The 6,051-nt window shown below is 38.9% G+C and overlaps 1 pseudogene; it reads left to right on the top strand.

Moving 5' to 3' along the window:
• Positions 1-276: 276 nt before the first annotated feature.
• On the top strand, positions 277-5,792 carry LOC132431339 (la-related protein 1B pseudogene; annotated as a pseudogene).
• The last annotated feature ends 259 nt before the right edge of the window (positions 5,793-6,051 follow it).

Here is a 6,051-nt window from a genome sequence, read left to right as displayed (position 1 = left end):
AAAAAAACAGATGTCACTCATATCTTCTTTTGCATATCACTAAGTGATATTATTCATCTAATCAAGGGAGAAAATCTAGGAAAAAGTGTGGGATAAAGGAAAAGATAAGCTAACCCAGTAATACAATTACTTACACTTCTTATAATCATTTTTTACAAATAAGTCTCAGAACAACATTTCTTCAGCAGGCCTAGAAATCAATAATCCAAATTAAAAGGGAGAGTCAGTGTTCTTTAAGAAGAATAAAAATGGAATGACTTCCATGAAATAGTTAGCATGAGTAAGAAGCTGGAATCCATTCATAACATGGAGAAGAAGGGAGGTACTGCTCCTCTACAAGAAAAATTAAAAGCAATCAGAAATAATAGAAAAACAAAAAACTATAAAAGAAAGTCAGAGTTCAATATGCACTTTAAAATGTGTAAAGCTTTTTGAATATTGGTGGAAAGGAAGAAGAATCCATTTGACCTTGACTCCAGAACATTCTTCTTTGAGTGGCATAGGGGCTATTACGACGGTACTATAAGGAAGAAAGGCACTCTTGGTTGTGACTGTGTTTCTTCTCTACAAAAGGTCATGGCTCCTGAAGGGCAGCTCATCCCTGGAAATTCTGGTAACTACTCCTTCCCTTGTCACTTCTGACTTACAGATTACCAACCATGGGGAATCACCATCCTTTATTGGTTTCCCTTAACCCTGTCCACATTTTTGTATAAGGTCCCTTCATTAAACTCTCTTCAATCACCTCTTTTGAGAGTATCTGCTAGTATCCTGACATCAAGAGAAAGAGAGTGAGGCAATACCTTGAATTCCATTTACGTTCCACCCAGGGATGACTGTAGGCCCATGACGTAAGTGTGAGATGAAAGGAGAGACATGAATCTTCCCTTCCCTCTGTCAGTTTCAGTCCCATGTCCATAAGCCTCTCATACTGTGCTCATCTTGTGCCAAGTATGATTCTAGGGTTTGATTGTTCATTTGTTTGTTTGTTAGGTCCAAACGGCTCCTAAACACAAACGTACCTTGGGCTTAAGCGAATCAACAGAAATCAACTCCCATACCCACTGTTAACTCATGTAGAACGACTGTACGAGTTACTAAAAAGCTCCTGTCCTGCATCTTGGTGAAAAGATCAGGCTAGATCTGTTCCCACTCACCCCTCTGGAGACCTTCTGTGGGCAAGGCACAGCCTCCACCCCCACGTGCAGTGGCCCTTCCTGTCCGTATGTCAATGGAAAGACTGATTATGTTGGACTTACTGAGAAACCTTTCAGTTTGGAGCTCTATACGCTGATAAAACAAAATACTAAACTTTGAATAGCCTCCAAACCACAGCATAACCTTCCAAATCAATCTGGCTTCCCATGTTGGGTCATGAGAAGGGACTTGTCAGATGTTTCCATGTGATACCAACACATCTCAAAAAAAGCCCAAATCCAGGCACAAAGCTCATCGACTAATGGTTAAATTTTCTGTTTTTCAGGAAAACACGTCTCCTGATGTTCAGGTCAGCTCAACTGTAAAGAGCATTGCCTCTCCTCCATCCCCCTTCAGGTCCACTTCCATTTTGGCTTCCTTTCCCTCACTTGCCCAGTGCCAAAGCCCTTCCAAGTCTGCTTCACTCAGCTGCCTGGAGGCAACCACACTGTTTCTCCACACCCTGATTCCAAATGCTCGAGTAAACTGATTCAGTTGTGAAATAGACAACACGGGCTTCGAATCTCCCCATTCTGGGTTCTTTTCTCCTTCCTCGGTGCCCGCTTCTTCCATCTCAAGTTTCCAAGATCTTTTTGCTTGGAAGCAAAACCACTCACCCAAAAGGTTTTCTTTTTTCAATTACGTATATTTGATCTGAGTCTCCATTCTAATAATGACAAATCTTTGCATTAACATAAGGCTTGCTTTGCAGTACTTTGACATGGTCATGGTGCTACTGTAAGATTACCATTTTTGACCCGGTGTCAGTGTGGCCAGACTCCTCTGCTGGTTATTGATATAGCACGATCACCCTTCTCAACTTAGAGCAGTGAAAAGGCCCGTTTCTATACAGCACTAACCAGGTGCTTGTCATTAAGTACACTGATCGATCATTGTGTGGGGTACTTCACATGCGCTGTTCCATTTCACAGCCACTTTAGTGTTTTTATTGTCCCTACTTTAAAATAAGAGACTAAGCCCGTTTCTTCTTCCTAATGCTACTAAGTGTCTATTTCCTTCCTTTTCTTTTGAATATAGGCTTTTTGTTTGTTTTTAGGACAAGGATTGTTCCAAAAAATAATAATAATAACAATAATGGCTATTTATTGAGCATTTACTATGTACAAGGCATTGTAATGAATGTTCTATAAAAATTGCCTAATTTACTCCTTTGAGGTGGGATTACCTTAGAACAGAGAGATGAGATACTTTGTCTTGAATTACACATCTAGCAAGTGATAGAGTAGGGTTTGGACCTGGAACCATCTCACTCCAGCTCCTCAGTACCAAAATCTCCCTAGTTTCTAGGTGGACCAATCAATACAGTGATGAATAATTTCACTGAAACGTCAATAAAAAATAAAATGATGTTGTAAAAAACAAAACATGTTACAAAAATCACTTCCTGTTGGCTAACTGCGTAACAGAACATCTGTGGAACTGGAAAAGAAAAATTTAAAGTATTGCAAATAGTACCTAATAAGAAAATTGGAAACACAGCACTCATGATTTTATCTGAGTTGAAAGTACACACAAAAATTCAGCAGTGCCTTTGGTCTGGCTGTATTCCTTAACTGATCTGTTTCTTCCCTCAGGGAAATATTAAAAAAGTCTCCTACATCATCTCCTTAAAAAGTGGCTTACCCGGTAGATTCTTGAAATTCTATGTAAGAGCACTGGAGGCTAATTAATTGGTTGCTTGCCTTATTTCACTCTTATTCTCCCTGCCAGATACAACTCTGATGTTTATAGATCTAACTTTATACAGTCTCCATCAAAGACAGGTTGGCCTCATGTACTTGGAAAATAAGATGTCTTAAACTGAATGGGTCTCTCATGCTGAACATTTTATGCTATTCTTTCATTTTTTTCTTTCTCATAAGTTTATTTTCTCTTCTAAAAAGAGTTCTTTAAATTTGCTACTTATTCTTTTTTGCTTCTTCTCAAATCCTTGTTCACTTCTTCAAACATAAAATTAGAGCCATTCCCCAAGGGTTCTTCCCTGGTTCTGTGTCTGTAATTCCATTTTAAATCAGTGGTCTCTTGCGTAAATTCTCATATCCTGACTGACTCCCTAGGACAAGCTCTTCGCTCTCTCTTTTCTCTCTGCTCTACCATTCTCCTTATTTTTCATGTCATCAATTATTTTCTGATATATGTTTCTTTATCTTTTTCAACTTATTTGCTCTACTCTTATGGTCCTTTCATTGCTTCTGCCCTTTTGGTTGGCAGGACTGAGTAGCCCAACTACAATATGACCCAGCAATTCCACTCCTACGTATATATCTGAAAAAACCCAAGAACTGATTTAAAAAGATTACATGCACCCCAATGTTCAGAGCAGCATCAGTTACAATTGCCAAGACATGGAAGCAACCTAAGTGTCCATCAACAGATGAATGGATAAAGAGGTGGTGTATACACACACACACACACACACACACACACACACACACACAATGGAATACTACTCAGCCATAAAAAAGAATCAAATTTTGCCATGTGCAGCAACATGGATGGACTTGGAGGACATTGTACTAAGTGAGATGAGTCAGACAGAGAAAGACAAATACTGTATGATATCACTTATATGTAAAATCTAAAAAATAAAACAAACTAGTGAATAAAAGAAGCAGACTCACAGATACAGAGGACAAACTAGCGGTTACTAGTGGGAAGAAAAGGGGAGGAGCTATATAGGGGTGGGGGAGTGGGAGGTACAAGCTATTGGGTATATAAGATAGGCTACAGGACGTATTGTACAACATGGGGAATATAGCCAATATTTTGTAATAACTGTAAATGAGTGTAACCTTTAAAAGTTGTATAGGGACTTCCCTGGCAGTCCAATGGTTAAGACTTTGCCTTCCAATGCAGGGATTGTGGGTTCGATCCCTGGTCAGGGAGCTAAGATCCCACATGTCTCGTGGTCAAAAAACCAAAACACAAATAAAGCAATAAGAAGCAATGAAAAAAAGAAACCAAAAAAAAAAAAAAAAAAAAACCAAAACATAAAACAGAAGCAATACTGTAACAAATTCAAGAAAGACTTAAAAAAATCAAAAAATAAATAAAAAAATTGTATAAAAATAAAGAAGCTCTTACAAAAAGACTGAGTAGCCCATTTCTGCTTCTCGTTTTCTGTATGATTTGAATTAAACAAAGTATTGATTTTAAGCCCATTCCCCTTTTCCTCTCTCTCTTCTTCCCCCAGGGATGGAGGATTGGCTCCTGGTGGCTTATGAAACTTTTGTTTCTTTCTGCATGACTGTAGAACAGTGACTATCAGATTGACCTGTGAAATTTTCCCAGATAAATATTTCTCACCTTCCTATTTCTTCTACCCTTATCCTTGTATTCCAGGAGTGGGGTAGCCCGGGAAATAGTGAGCAGACACACGTGTTTTGACAATGCTTTAAATGTGGTTTTCCTGCAGTGAACTTCTACTCTTTAGCCATGCCACTGATTGAGATCCTCCACTCTAGAAGCTTCCATTTCCTGAGTCAGAAATAGACACATTTGTTTAAGGCGGTATCCTGTCAGTTGATGAATGGGCCATCGGTTTAGTAAGCAGTAAGTGGAGCACTTCTGGAGGGAAGATGTTAGTGACATGGGAAGGATGAAAATCTTCTTTTTCATCTGTTATAATCACTTGTTTAATGCAAGGGTTAAGGTTGAGCAGATATTTATTTTATTCTAATTAAGAGTAGTTTCAGGGCTTCCCTGGTGGCGCAGTGGTTGAGAGTCCACCTGCCGATGCAGAAGACACGGGTTCGTGCCCCGGTCCGGGAGGATCCCACATGCCACCGAGTGGCTGGGCCCATGAGCCATGGCTGCTGAGCCTGCGCATCCGGAGCCTGTGCTCCGCAACGGCAGAGGCCACAACAGTGAGAGGCTTGCGTACCGCAAAAAAAAAAAAAAAAAAAAAAAGAAAAAAAAATAGTTTCACATGTTGCAAGGAACTTATTTCTTGATGGAAGACCTTAAAAAAATTGCTGTTTTGCATTCATATCAGACCAAGTCTCTGGTTCATATATAGTGTCTGCCCCAAATTCTTCAAGAATTGGAAGTCTACTGAGTCCAAAGAAAAATACTGAAACAACTAATATTCAAGCAATATCTAGAGGTTATCTTCTGGTTTGGCTGACTTAGACTCAAAGCCTCGGATAGAAGTAAAAAGAGGGACACTGTGTATCTCCAGTGAAACTGAAGGAGTCAACGTCTGTGCCTGATGAGGCATTAAATCAACTGAATCCTCCAGAAGAACAAGACTTGATTTTCTTTTATTTGCTGAAGAGATGCAACAAATAGGAGGATGAAAAAACACATTTACTGATTGGTCTGATAATGATTCAGGCTGTGAAATTGATGACTAAGATTCAAACAAGATTTTGATTATAAATGAGACGCCACTTTACCTGAGAAAACATCCTGGATGAGATCAAACAGGCAACCACAAATCTATGGCAAAAATTACATCTGAACTTGCTTAAGTTATCAATGGTGGTCTCTATTATAATGAACAAGATTTATGCATGGAAATAGATGGAAACAAACATAAAGACAGTCATAAAGAAACTGACAAGATGATCTAAAGTTCATATGGAAATTCAAGGGACCCAGAATAGCCAAAATAATCTTGGAAATGAAGAACAAATTTGAAGGATTACACTTCCAATTTGTAAAACTTACCACAAAGCTATAGTAATCAAGACAGTGTGGTACTGGCATAAGGATAGACATTTAGATCAATGGAATAGAATTTAGAGCCCAGAAATAAACCATGCGGTAAGCTGATTTTTGAAAAGGGTGCCAAGACCATTCAATGGGAAAGGAATAGTCATTTCAACAAAT

Source organism: Delphinus delphis, chromosome 9 (assembly GCF_949987515.2).
Source record: "Delphinus delphis chromosome 9, mDelDel1.2, whole genome shotgun sequence".
NCBI classification, from domain to species: Eukaryota; Metazoa; Chordata; class Mammalia; order Artiodactyla; family Delphinidae; genus Delphinus; species Delphinus delphis.
This window is presented reverse-complemented; position numbering and strand designations above follow the sequence as displayed.